The 14842-nt window shown below is 42.2% G+C and overlaps 1 pseudogene across 1 annotated transcript; it reads right to left on the bottom strand.

The window, feature by feature from the left end:
* Positions 1–9301: 9301 nt before the first annotated feature.
* Positions 9302–12936, bottom strand: LOC308096536 (intermediate filament protein ON3-like; annotated as a pseudogene). The gene is made up of 5 exons (XR_013935129.1): positions 12706–12936; positions 11623–11799; positions 11207–11331; positions 10707–10971; positions 9302–10539 (listed from the first exon to the last, which is right to left on the bottom strand). The product of XR_013935129.1 is annotated as an intermediate filament protein ON3-like (transcript).
* Between the last annotated feature and the right edge of the window lie 1906 nt (positions 12937–14842).

The following is a 14842-nucleotide window of genomic DNA, read 5'->3' as shown; positions in this document are numbered from 1 at the left end:
AATCAATCAAAAAATATAGCTGCAAGCAGCGATAATACGGGGCCAGTGAATAGAGAGAGAGAGAGAGAGAGAGAGAGAGAGAGAGAGAAGAGAGAGAGAGAGAGAAGAGAGAGAGAGAGAGAGAGAGAGAGAGAGAGAGAGAGATGGAAACGGAATAGATTGAAGAGAGAGAGAGACATGGAAACGGAATAGATTGAAGAGAGAGAGAGACATGGAAACGGAATAGATTGAAGGGAGAGAGGGAGAGAGCGAGAGAGACATGGAAACGGAATAGATTGAAGAGAGAGAGAGAGACTTGGAAACATAATAGATTGAAGAGAGATGGAAGCAGAATTGACATCTCAACCTATTGCCATTAACAGGAATCGAACCCTGAACCTTCGGATTGACAAGCTGCAACACTACCTATAGTGCTATAGCTTTGTACAGGCTGAGGTTGTCTGTTGAAGATAAAAGTGAACCAGTGAAAGCAGCCGATCTACAAGCTCAGAAACACGTTGCTATCTGAAAAGTTTTGAGATTGTAGATCGGCTATTTTCAGAATGAACTATGTCATACATTGAAAAGACATACTCTCAAATAAGCATTTCAGGTTATCTTTAACAATTGCACTTGCATTAATTGACACAATCATGTTGTGTGCAATGCAACTTAAATGAAGTCTGCATCAAGTGGGGCTTGAACTGGCAACCTTGAGGTTCTAAGGCACACACTTAAGCGAGAAGCCATTGGACCAACAGACCTGACCTGGTGAGAGAGAGAGAGAGAGAGAGAGAGAGAGAGAGAGAGAGAGAGAGAGAGAGAGAGAGAGAGAGAGAGAGAGAGAGAGAGAGAGAGAGAGAGAGAGAGAGAGAGAGAGAGAGAGAGAGAGAGAGAGAGAGAGATGGAAACGGAATAGATTGAAGAGAGAGAGAGACATGGAAACGGAATAGATTGAAGGGAGAGAGGGAGAGAGCGAGAGAGACATGGAAACGGAATAGATTGAAGAGAGAGAGAGAGACTTGGAAACATAATAGATTGAAGAGAGATGGAAGCGGAATTGACATCTCAACCTATTGCCATTAACAGGAATCTAAACCTGAACCTTCGGATTGACAAGCTGCAACACTACCTATAGTGCTATAGCTTTGTACAGGCTGAGGTTGTCTGTTGAAGATAAAAGTGAACCAGTGAAAGCAGCCGATCTACAAGCTCAGAAACACGTTGCTATCTGAAAAGTTTTGAGATTGTAGATCGGCTATTTTCAGAATGAACTATGTTATACATTGAAAAGACATACTCTCAAATAAGCATTTCAGGTTATCTTTAACAATTGCACTTGCATTAATTGACACAATCATGTTGTGTGCAATGCAACTTAAATGAAGTCTGCATCAAGTGGGGCTTGAACTGGCAACCTTGAGGTTCTAAGGCACACACTTAAGCGAGAAGCCATTGGACCAACAGACCTGACCTGGTGAATGAGAGAGAGAGAGAGAGAGAGAGAGAGAGAGAGAGAGAGAGAGAGAGAGAGAGAGAGAGAGAGAGAGAGAGAGAGAGAGAGAGAGAGAGAGAGAGAGAGAGAGAGAGAGAGAGAGAGAGAGAGAGAGAGAGAGAGAGAGAGAGAGAGAGAGAGAGAGAGAGATGACATTTTACATCCTGCCAAGTGAAAAGCAACATGTGGTTTCACAGTGTCTGAATTAAATATTAGATTGTAATGTCTTAAAAAATTGCACATGCATTATTTGATGCAGTCATGTTTTGTGCGATGCAATTGAAAAGTGGAATGACCCACCTACAGACAGAGCCAGATAGACAGACAGAGTGAGAGAAACAGACAGCTCAACCTATTGCCATTGACAGGAATCAAACTCTCAACCTTCGGACTCACAGAATGAGACACTACAAGTAGTGCTATAGCTTCATCCAGGCTGAAGTTGTCTGTTGAAGATCATACACTTTTGCCTTCTGTCATGAACCAAGCCCCTGTTTCACTAACACTAAGATCACTCGTTCACAAACCATTTACCAATAGAGAAATTGTATGTCTCCTCGAAACCGAAACCAGTGAAAGCAGCCGATCTACAAGCTCACAAAACGTTGCTATCTGAAAAGTTGTGAGATTGTAGATCGGATATTTTCACAATGAAGTACGTCATACATTGAAAAAACATACTCTCAAATAAGCATTTCATGTTATCTTTACCGTTTGCATATGTATTCATTGATACAGTCATGTTTTTTGCAATTCAACTTAAATGAGTCTGCATCAAGTGAGACTTGAACCGGCAACCTTGCGGTCGTGAGGCACTCGCTTAAGGGAGAAGCCATTGGACCAACAGACAAGAACCAGTGAAAAAGGAGATCACACAGATGATACAGTTTCACGCAAATAGCTGAAAAATCCTGGGTTTAAGTGTTTTTCAAACTGCTCAAAATTGCAGACAATCTAAGGGCGGAGCTTACTGGTTAACGTGATACATGTGTTCCTCATGAGTCAAGTTACATGTGTAAGCAGGTTTAATGGCTGTCGGCCAAACGAGGCATGACTTTTGCCTGTTTAAAGTTTGCATTTAAAAAAAATCGCTATAGCGCCCCCCTTTGACCAATTGGAGTAAGATTGGTTTCAGTGATATTTGGAATGACCCTCAACATTACCGCAAAGTTTCAAAGAAATGTGAGTCTGCATGTATGTGTTAGGGGCAGATGAATAATTGTCATAAAACTGCAATATTCATTGGCTCATTAAAGCTTCATTTTTTCACTTATGGAAAATCTTTGCTGCTTGTTTGTCGGCATAGGTCCAAAGTTCATGTGTAAAACGTTTCGTGCAGATTACTAAAAAATCCCAGGAGGAGATAGGTTTTAACTGTTTTTTCATATAATTCAAAATGGTGGGAGATCTAAAGGTCAGAGGTCAAAAGTCAGAGTGTGAAAGTTGTTCATCATGAGTAGACGCATGTGTGGTATTGAAGTTTCATGGCTGTAGGTCAAACAGGGCATGAGTTGTACCTGTTCAAAGTTGGCATTTTGCTATAGCGCCACCTTTTGACGAAAGATTGTGAGAATTATTTCTTGATAGTTTTTCATGACCATCTACCATATGGCCAAGTTTCGTAAAAAGCGTATGCACGGTTCAGCCAGAACTGCGAAAAGTGGCAGAAGAAAAAAGAGGGCAACATTAAAACAGGTCCAGAGCTGAGCTCTGGCCCCGTAATGACCCACCTACCAGAGCCAGATAGACAGAGTGAGAGAAACAGACAGCTCAACCTATTGCCATTGACAGGAATCAAACTCTCAACCTTCAGACTCACAGGCTGAGACACTACCTGTAGTGCTATAGCTTCATCCAGGCTGAAGTTGTCTGTTGAAGATCATAAACTTTTGCCTTCTGTCATGAACCAAGCCCCTGTTTCACTAACACTAAGATCACTCGTTCACAAACCATTTACCAATAGAGAAATTGTATGTCTCCTCGAAACCGAAACCAGTGAAAGCAGCCGATCTACAAGCTCACAAAACGTTGCTATCTGAAAAGTTGTGAGATTGTAGATCGGCTATTTTCACAATGAAGTACGTCATACATTGAAAAAACATACTCTCAAATAAGCATTTCATGTTATCTTTACCGTTTGCACATGTATTCATTGATACAGTCATGTTTTTTGCAATTTAACTTAAATGAGTCTGCATCATGTGAGGCTTGAACTGGCAACCTTCAGGTTGTGAGGCACGCGTTTAAGGGAGAAGCCATTGGACCAACAGACAAAAACCTGTGAAAAAGGAGATCGCTCAGATGATACAGTTTCACGCAAATAGCTGGAAAATCCTGGGTTTAAGTGTTTTTCAAACTGCTCAAAATTGCGGACAATCTAAGGGCGGAGCTTACTGGTCAACGTGATACATGTGTTCCTCATGAGTCAAGGCACATGTGTAAGCAGGTTTAATGGCTGTCGGCCAAACGAGGCATGACTTTTGCCTGTTTAAAGTTTGCACTTTCAAAAAATCGCTATAGCGCCCCCCTTTGACCAATTGGTGTAAGATTGGTTTCAGTAATATTTGGAATGACCCTCAACATTAACGCAAAGTTTCAAAGAAATGTGAGTCTGCATGTATGTGTTAGGGGCAGATGAATAATTGTCATAAAACTGCAATATTCATTGGCTCATTAAAGCTTCATTTTTTCACTTATGGAAAAGTCGGCATAGGTCCAAAGTTCATGTGTAAAACGTTTCGTGCAGATTAATCAAAAATCCCAGGAGGAGATAGGTTTTAACTGTTTTTCATATAATTCAAAATGGTGGGAGATCTAAAGGTCAGAGGTCAAAAGTCATAGGGTGAAAGTTGTTCAGCATGAGGAGACTCATATGTGTATCCAAGTTTCATGGCTCTAGGTCAAACAGGGCATGAGTTGTACCTGGTCAAAGTTCCCATTTTCAATTGAGTGCTATAGCGCCACCTTTGGACGAAAGATTGTGAGAATTATTTCTTGATAGTTTTTCATGACCATCTACCATATGGCCGAGTTTCGTAAAAAGCGACAGCACGGTTCAGCCAGAACTGTGAAAAGTGTCAGAAGAAACAGAATAAGGGGAACATTAAGACAGGTCCAGAGCTGAGCTCTGGCCCCGTAATGACAATCAAGGAGTCCTCAAGAAGATGTGGTTGAAACATAGACCTTGTTAACAAGGAAGAGGCCGCACAGCTCTTAGCCACGATGCAGAAAGTTTTAATATGGATGAAATGAAACCAACGTTTCGACCTATACAGTCTTCCTCAGGGTTTAACAGGGAATGGGTGCATACATCACTTATATAGGGACTGGGACAAAGGTGTACTCTTTACATGGGCGTGTCCTCAATCAACCAATCAATATGGGTGTAGTGGAAAATTACCCAATACTGACCGACACACTGCTAAAGTGTGCCAGTAAACTGGTGCACATATCATTTCATTGTTCATATTTGTATTTAAACAGTGCAATGACACTATACAAAAAATGCATGTTACTGGGAGGCTCTAAGACATATAAATATGTAGTAACAAAATGGAAACATAAACAACATTTGGAAAAACAAGAACAGAGAAATACACTGCATCAAGAACTCTGTGATACAGGAAGGGACAGTTGCCAGGACTCAATTGGTGAAGAGCTCTTGGACAAGAGACTGCACAGGGAGAAACAGCACCACCTTGTGTCGTCTGTCTGTTTGACACATTTGGGTCAAATGTTTTAGTACAACAAGGATCAATAATATATTAGAATATTACAAACAGTTAAGGGTGGGAAAAGCCTTTAGGGGAAAAAGTTTTCAAAGAAACAAAGTTACAATAGTTTAATTATATCTTTCTGAAGATAAATGCGAAAAAATGTATAAAAATATATGTACAAATTGAGCCCAATTGGTTGGAGAGAGGGGTAGAGGGGAACATGTCCAGGCTGGGATAACCTATGGTGGACGTTTAAGCTCTACTCGCTCTCAAAGGAAAGGTCTCAAATCAAAATCAACATTAAGGCCATTTGGAGTTAAGGTATTCAAGTAATGTATCCAAAAGGCTTCTCTCTTGAGTAATGTATTGTCCAGATCACCTCCTCTTCTGGGGACAGGCACCTTTTCAATGCCTATGTAGCGGAGAGCAGAGATAGAATGATCAGCCTCAAGAAAATGTTCTGCAACAGGGTATACCAAATTTTTGCATCTGATGGAACTGCGGTGTTCCGCTATACGCGTCTTAAGGGCGCGTGTAGTTTTGCCAACATAATATTTTCCACATGGGCAATAAATAACATATATAACACCCTTTGTGTTACAGGAGATGATCCCCTTGATGGGGATTCTTTTGCCTGAATGGGGATGTTGGAAACCTGTACATTTAAAAGTGCTGTTGCATTGTGCGCAAGCGCCACACTTATAATTCCCATCTGGGATTGGGCTAAGGACGAGTTGCAAGCTCTTAACTGGAGGAGGGAGGTCAGAATGCACTAAAGAATCTCTTAAATTTCTACCCCTTGAGAAAACAACTCTAGGGGGATCTGAGAAAGCAGTGTGGAGCGCTGGGTCTGATTTTAATAGGTGCCAATGTTTTTGCAAAATTGGTTTGACACATTCAGCAGCTCGGGAGTATTTGGTGATGAACAGGGGTGTGGAATTGTTGCTCCTAGGGGCCACTTTTAGAAGGTCGGCCCTAGACTTATGATTAATTCTGTCAACAGCAGTGTGTAATTGCTTTTCAGTGTAGCCCCGTTGTCTAAACTTGTTGACCATTGTGTGCATATGCTTGGTAAAATCGCTGGGGTTGTTACAGATGCGTTTTAACCTGCACAATTGGCTGTATGGTAGACTGTTCTTTAGCGGGAGTGGGTGACAGCTGTCCGCTCTTAGGAGGCTGTTGCGGTCGGTGGGCTTAGTGTAGAGATCAGTATAGAGTGAACTGTCTCTACGAATGATCCAAGTGTCAAGGAAGCTGACTCTATCCGAATCGAAGCTCATGGTGAACTTTAAATGTTCGGAGGAAGCATTCAAAAAAGATCTAAAAGAATGCAACAAATCAACTGAACCCCTAAATAGGCAAAAAATTTCATCAACATACCTCTTGTAGATCAACAGATTTGGAAGGAAAGGGTTTGTTATATTATCGAGGATTTTAGTTTTTTCCAGAAATCCCACATATAGACTAGCAAAATTACAGGACATATTGGAGCCCATAGCCACGCCTTTTTGTTGTAGGAAAGCATCGTCCTGAAACATAGACCTTAAAAAATATGGACAGCGTTACGCCCATAGACTCTACAGACCGTAAATGAAGCCTATTTTTCATCAATTTCAAATCCGCCATCTTTCTATATCCAATGGACTTGGAAATGAATGCTATATTGGTTGGGACCAGAGCGGGGGTGGGAAATTAATGCTATTTTATCATCAATTTTAAAATAAATGGGACCATAATTTACCAAAACACATATCATAGTGATTGAAAGAAGACTTTAAACTAGCAACTGGAAGCATATAGTATTTATGATATGTTTATTAAGGTAATTAAATCAAGTATAAAGTTTGGCAAAAGCCCATCGGCTTGAATGGAGCCTAATTGCTTCTGACACCAGCAGGGGTGAAACAGCGAGACTACAGACCATTCATATGAACTGTCACTTCCTATATAGCCTCAATTTATAACTTAGAAGTATGGGCCCTTGTGTTGAAATCAGGGAGACTCCTGCAGAATCCAGGAGGGTTGGAAGCCCTGCTCTATCCTCTCTCCTTTCTCTTCTCATGGAATACTACAAAAAGATTATAATAATCACCCACTGCTTTAAGACTGTGATGTGACTAATTAAAACTGATTCTGATTCAAAGTATCATGTGGAAATTAGCTGTAATACTGGAATATTCCACAAGGCGGAGCTCCTACACAATATATGGTGTCCATTAACTTTATATTTAGTACAGCCTGCTAACCATTAAAAGTTATATTGCCTTGTTTTCAATGCCCACATTTTTATTGAGTCTATATATGGTTCAGAATCTCATGAGGTGGGGGTGGTTTGATTCGGGTAAGGCTTGAGGTGCCCACTTGGCACATGGCACCTATTACATGAGTGAAAGCCCAGGTTAACCTCACCTCATATTCATATTTATAAGCCTACAGCTTATAGTAAACCTAGCTTAAGGATTCACAGTTCAGAATCAGAGCCTCAGGTTTAACAAGTTAGTAACATGGATATCACGATCCCTCCCAGTGAACTGTGGGGTTCCCCGAGGAAGCATATGGCCGTTACTGTTCCTTCTATACATTAACGACATGAAAGCTGCCTGTAACTGCAATTTGTTCTTGTTCGCTGATGACTCAGCACTCCTGGTCTCGGGCGAGCACAAAATGCAAGTTGAGGAAACCCTCAGTTCTGAACTCAGCAAAATCCGCACTTGGCTTCCCAGTAACAAACTGTCATTACACCTTGGTAAAACAGAATCCATTTGCACCTCTTGGTTCTCCAACAATGACACTAAAAACTAAGCTTCAGACCTCCCAAACTGATACGGCTACTTCTCGGCCTTAAGCCCATGACCCACCTAATTCCAACACACGTTGCTAGTTTGGGATGGCTCAGGGTAGAAGACAGGGTTAAGCAAATATCAATGGGATTGGTATTTAAAGGGACTATCATATCTGTCAACTACTTCTCCAAAATGAGTGACACCCACAGCCACAACACTAGAGGGAGCGACCATGATCTGGTACCACCCAAATTTAGAACAAACATGGGAAAATTCTCATTCTACTACTCTGCCACCAAAATGTGGAATGTCCCGACACCATCCATTAAAGTGTAACACTGATTTATTTCGAAATTGGCCTGGAGACCACAAGGGGAGATACATAAAAAATTCCCATCTCTTTTGTACATATAGTGTTTGTATTTGTTGATGACATGTATTATTGTGTAAAGTTTTTATGCTATGTTGATTAATTGAATACGTACTGTAGGACCACAATGTTTTTAGCCTTAGTCTGTCTTTCTGTACCACATGCTGTTTACATTTCTGACTATAATACAGTATTCAATCAATCAATCAATCAATCAATCAATCAATCAATCAATCAATCAATCAATCAATCAATCAATCAATCAATCAATCAATCAATCAATCAATCAATCAATCAATCAATCAATCAAAAGAAGCATATTTGATTGAACAAATGAAGCTCAGTTGCTTCTGTTCTAACCTCACAACACACTAGTGATCTTTAACCTCAGTGTTTTGGGGGAGGACATGATCTGCAAAAGCTAGGCAAAACCTTGCAAAATGCCTACAGTAAATTGCTAATTGCTTCATTGCAGGGTTTATGGGATATCCCACATTCCTAAGTGAATGAAAGTGTGAAACTAAAGTAAGCCCAGGACAAAGCTCTGTGCTAACAGACGGACCTGTGCTGCTAATATGGCTAAACTATTGTGAAATGGCTTGCCTTTCACTGTCAAGGAAGGAGAGAGCGTGTTCACTTTTTCCAGCCAGATGTTGCTAGATTGTCTGAGGGGTTGAAACCTACAGCAGTGAAGCAATTCCTCCTTCTTGACCCCATAAACAACTGTAAATGCTAGCAGTCGTTTTGATTGTATGCTGGGGTTATTTGATAACACATAGTACGAAGGATAAATAAAGAAAGAAAAAGGATTAGCAACAGCCGTCTTCAGGATGTATTTTATTCATGTGTTCGTTCATTCATTCACATTCATTCATTACCTTAACCATGATTTGCTTATTCATTTCTAGTAATTAGTCATACTTTCATTCGAATGAAGGATAGATTCATCACAACGAGAAGATTTCAGTAAACACTGTTTTATTTGGTTTGGTAGCAAAAACAGCACCTCAGGACAACAGTATTGTGTGGGCAGTCTCCTAAGGCGTCGACCGTTTACAGTTACAGGACACACACAAAGGGGTGACATGCACTACCTACTGTAGCAGACATTTTTAAGACATTAGTTGACCAAAAACACCTCCGCACTGTTTAAGTACATTCACAATACTACTTCACCCATTTCATGCAACCTTTATTTATTTATCTTTAAGGGAATAGCCCTTGTAGTGTGGAATAGTAAAGTTGCATAGATTGGAGGGAATGTGTTGTATTATTTTATTTTTTTAAACTATTACATAGTTGCAATTTGCCCGTCGATCCTTTTTCTCTTTTTGTGTTGCTTGTGAGACAAAAACTTCAAACAACTGTTTTAGTAAAAACAAACATTCATCTCAAGACATACAAAATATGACTGACAAAAATAGATTCTTTGGTCCCTTTCAGATCTTTTTTTCTTTTCAGGTCAGGACTTGTATATTGCTTCTTTTAGCGGACACGTGGAAGGCCTATGGTACTGTAGAAGGAATGGCGAGGAATTGCTTCAGACTGGGTTATTAGACTGCGGTTTGGTAGTCTCTCGAGACAGACGTGTTGGCTCCCACAATTCTCAAATGCTTCCGCCTGACAGTCTGTACTTCATTTTCGTGAACACGGCGTTGTGATTGGTGGAGTAATACCCTTCCAGTCTGAAGAGCAGATGACAGCCTGCTGTTCTCAACTTTTAGCAGGCGGAATTGCAGACTCTGTAGCATTCGAAGATTGTGGAAGAGATAGTCATGGTTTGAGAGACTAGCGGTTTGGGGGAAGTGCTGTGAGTATAAAACTACTAGACTAACAGGAGAAGATCCTAGCAGCCCGCGATGAGCCCTCTCAGCTGAACTGCTCAATCCTCCACCACCTCAGAGGACTCCGACACCACTTTGCCGTCCTTGGTCTCGATCATCTTGATGACGACACTCTTCTTGTTCTGGACAACGCTGCTCCCGCTGCCGCCATAGCCGCCGCTGCTGCTGCCGGAGCTGAAGCCGTAGCCGCCCCCACTGCTGCTGCCGGCGCTGTAGCCGTAGCCGCCACTGCTGCCGTAGCCGCCACTGCTATAACCACCACCGCTGCCGCCGCCGAAGCTGCTGTAGTTGCCGCTAGAGTAGCTGCTCTTCAAACTGTCCATGCCGCCTCCGTAACCGCCACCGTAGCTCGCTGTCGAGGGGGGACGAGGACAAGAACGAAAATGGTCAGTAGATAATATAACTATTACTAGTATTACAGTGTGAGAGGGAGGTACAACACCAGGGTGTAATCATGACAAACAATAATAACAACATACTGTAGCTGCAGTTATTACAAGGAAATAGACAGGAACTCACAGCTCTGTTGGGAAATGTTGATTGGCTGGATGCCAGTGGCCAGCCTGTCCTCCTCTCCCTCCAGCAGTTTCCTGTAGGTGGCGATCTCGATGTCCAGGGCCAGCTTGACGTTCATCAGGTCCTGGTACTCTCTGATCTGGCGGGCCATGTCCTGCTTGGCTCTCTGCAGAGCATCCTCCAGGTCCTTGATGCGGCCCTTAGCGTCCCTCACGGCCATCTCTCCCCGCTCCTCAGCCTCCGCAATCTGGGCCTCCAGGTTGGCACGCTGATGGTAGACAGAGAACAGAAGACATTAATGCCACCATCCCAAAGTTATCATATGTTTGCATTTTTCATTCATTCTTATTTTGTTTTTACTTATTGTTTTCCATTACAGTTAAGTTTTAATTTGTTTATATATGATATGGTATGGCAATTAAAATGACTAAATTGCTTGTAAGTTGCAATGGTCCAAAATAAGAGAACAATGATGGCAACTACCAAAGGTTATTCTGAGCTACTGTCCCTTGACACCATCGATCTCTGCTGTCAGTCTCTGGATCATGCGGTTCAGGTCTGAGATCTCTGTCTTAGTGCTCCTCAGGTCATCTCCGTATCTGGTGGCAGATGTCTGCATCTCCTCGTACTAAACAAACATCAGAAAAACAACCAATCAGTATTTTGAAAGCCTTTTGATAATGCGTGTAGAAATGTGATTTTTAGGTGCCAATGTGAGAGATTCAATTTGCCTTAAAGCTCTGATATACTTTGTTAGCGGATCTACAAGCTCACAACGGGCCGCACTGCGACACATTGTGAACATGCAAATCAGCTATTTTGCAAGCGCATGACACAGGCGTACGTTTAACTCAGGCTTTATTCTAGAAGATGAGAGCTACACGTGTCAGCGCTTGAGTGCATCAGAATTGGACCTCACCTTGGACTTGTACCACGTCTCGGCCTCTTCGCGGCTGCGGTTGGCAACGGCCTCGTACTGAGCACGCACTTCGGCGCACTTCGGCCACAATGGCGTCCATGTCCAGTACTCTTTACTGTTGTCCATTTCCACGACGACTGAGGTGTCCTTGATCTGCGACTGTAGTTCAACCAGTTCCTGGAGGAAGAACCATGACAGAGAAGGGATCAAACACTAGGCAGAAAGAAATTCTGAGGTTGTTTAAAGCTGCAGTCCATAATTTTTAATGTCCTACCCGCGATATGAACCCAGGTCGCTCGTGCGAGACGAGTGCAGAACATTTTACTGTTAAGCTATATAATGGAGAGAACTTTTGGGAAAGTGAGATATTTCTCTTATCATCAGTTTAATGCAATACCTCTGGTCAACCTGTAGTGGTCCTACAGTATCTACATGTCTCAATAGAAAAGCAGGGAGACCACCTCTAACCACTGCAGTTATGTTGTTCTTATTTATAGTGTATTAACATACTCTACCATACAGATTTATTTAAATTAAGTTGTTTTCACCACAAAAAGTTATGGATTGCAGCTTTAAATCTATTGTATACAAAAATATGGCAGAAATGGCAACATAAAGACCACGCCATAACTCAAAAAAAGACAGCTAGCTAATTAAACCCGGAATAATGTTGATGAAAGCAACCCAGAACTCATCTGTTTGTAATCAAAATAAGCCGTTCTTGCTACACGGAATTGCTACCATTTCTACCCTGTAACCTTTATGACTCATAAAGGGTTGTTTTCTATTTTTTATAATTTCTTCTCTTTTGTAATGCTTTTGCCCAGCCAAATGTGTTAATATAGCATCACAATAATTTTTATACTTCGGCTATTAAAAAATAGCAGAAATACAAGCTCATAGCACGGCACTGAGTGCCGTGCTATGAGCTTGTAGATCTGCCGAAGCAATCTGCAACCCGTCACTGATATTTTCTTCGGCCCTTCTCAACGATGTAAATATCGTCTCCGCTCGTAAGACGTAGTCAGTGACAGTCTCGTTGCTTGCTTTGTGGAGTGTAGAAAGTTCACAGTAGAGACTCACCACACGTGGCTTCCCTTTGCCTGCATAGTGCTCCCGTAGTATGCATAAAGCACGTCTTCCATCTCTGTCCGCGTCACGCATCACAAGAGACAAACTTTTGTCGTCAAGAACCTGTACTAATTCTGCATATGCTTCTGCATTGAATTTCGCATCTTCAGCGAGTGCATCTTCATCGTCTTCATCGATATCTGGCTCCACCACGATGGTGTCACACAATCCGTGCAGTTGCATGTGTGCTAAGAACCGAGTCTCCCAGAGCTCGTAGTTCCTTTCGTCACCATCGAATAATAGTCTTAACCACTTTTGGCCACTGTGACTGGGCCCATAACCTGTTGCGTTTGCATTAGCCATTATCCCAGCGTGTAGTGTAACCAGTGGTCATTAGGAAAACACGTACATCCTCAATGAAGTTTAGCCAGGTAGTGACATAGACATATAAAGATAGACGGCTCTGAGGCATTGGTATCTCGGACGCCATTTTAGCGTAGGAAATCTTCCTGAAGCTTCCGCGTGTGTCACAGAAGGGGGCGTTCGGTAGGCCAATCAGAGGCAGGTGGGGGCGGGACAAATACATTCTGACAAGTCTTAGAAAAGACGCACTGTGATTGGCCAGTAGTCAACGCGCTGTGAGCGCTGTGATTGGCCAGTAGTCACTTGAGTGTCCGTTTGCCTACGCGAAAATGGCGGCCGCGATACGAGTTGCTCCAACGAACTGCAGAGGCCAATGAGGTATCTAGGTTTCTATATCTATGGGTAGTTAGCCTGGGCACCATTCCTTTTCGGGTATATGATCCGGTCGGGAGCTCTACGTCATCCGCGTCATCAGCGACCGGATCGCGACAAACCGGAAACACGTCTCACCCCAAAATAGGTCCGTCCTATAAAATCCTTGATGCGGCGTAGTTTAGCTTATTTTTTAAATATAAATGTGAGTGTACTTTCCGGAGACTATTTAGCGTCTGTATTATCCGTATTATCCCACGGGGAAATTCTATTCCATTTAAATAGGGATTGGGGAACCAAAACAAAGCGGCACCGCAAAACCGGATCGCGACAATCCGGAAACAGGATTCTTTTTTCTTTTTTCTTTTTCAGTAGGCGTGGCCTAGACCGGATCATATGGGTCTTTAGTAACAGACACCAGGCTTTCCTCCGAGGTGGAAAGACTGGTGATGCGAGGTTAATGGGTAGTGAGGCATATTTATTGTGCGCATGTGCAGTAGCAGACAGTGTGTGCACGCAGGCACGTGATGTTGTAATGCAGGTACGTGATGACGTAATATCAAGAACATGGCTTTGCATCAATGTTAAACATTCAACACTTTTTTGGAAGGACCTTTTAGACAAAGTATTTTAAATGTATTTAATGTATTTTTTGCCTAATAAAATATTCAAATTCAAACACCTGGGCTCAAACTGATAATGACTCATCAAATATATATACATATTGAAAATAGCCGACCTACAAGCTTACAGCGCATCTTCATCGGTTTAACAAGTCGCTTATAATAAGCAGACACATGCACTGACCACACCACCCAAGCGGGGGGTCCGGGGTCCTCCCCAGAAACCTTTTAACATAGTAGATGTAATTTCCTGTGTTCTAGTGAATTTGGGGAGTTTGACACCAAATCAAGGAGAAATCAAGGAGAAAATATAGCTGCAAGCAGCGATAAGCGGGGCCAGGGAATAGAGAGAGAGAGAGAGAGAGAGAGAGAGAGAGAGAGAGAGAGAGAGAGAGAGAGAGAAAGAGAGAGAGACTAATGAGGAGTGAGTGAGGGCAGGTGTGATTATGGATTGAGAGGGAATGACAGCAGGTGAGGTGGGTAGATCCAATCCATGGGAATAGGCCAGGTGGACTGTTGCTGTTGCTCACTTTCAGAAGTGAACATAATTATGAGAAAGAGAGAGAGAGAGAGAGAGAGAGAGAGAGAGAGAGAGAGAGAGAGAGAGAGAGAGAGATAGAGATAGAGAGAGAGACGGAATAGATTGAAGAGAGAGAGAGAGAGACGGAATAGATTGAAGAGAGAGAGAGATAAACGGAATAGATTGAAGAGAAAGAGAGAGAGAGAAGAGAAAGAGAGAGAGAGAGAAACGGAATAGATTGAAGAGAAAGAGAGAGAGAGAAACGGAATAG

The sequence above is a fragment of the Gymnoscopelus braueri genome (genome assembly GCF_963280865.1).
Source record: "Gymnoscopelus braueri genome assembly, chromosome: 12".
Lineage (NCBI taxonomy): Eukaryota > Metazoa > Chordata > Actinopteri > Myctophiformes > Myctophidae > Gymnoscopelus > Gymnoscopelus braueri.
This window is presented reverse-complemented; position numbering and strand designations above follow the sequence as displayed.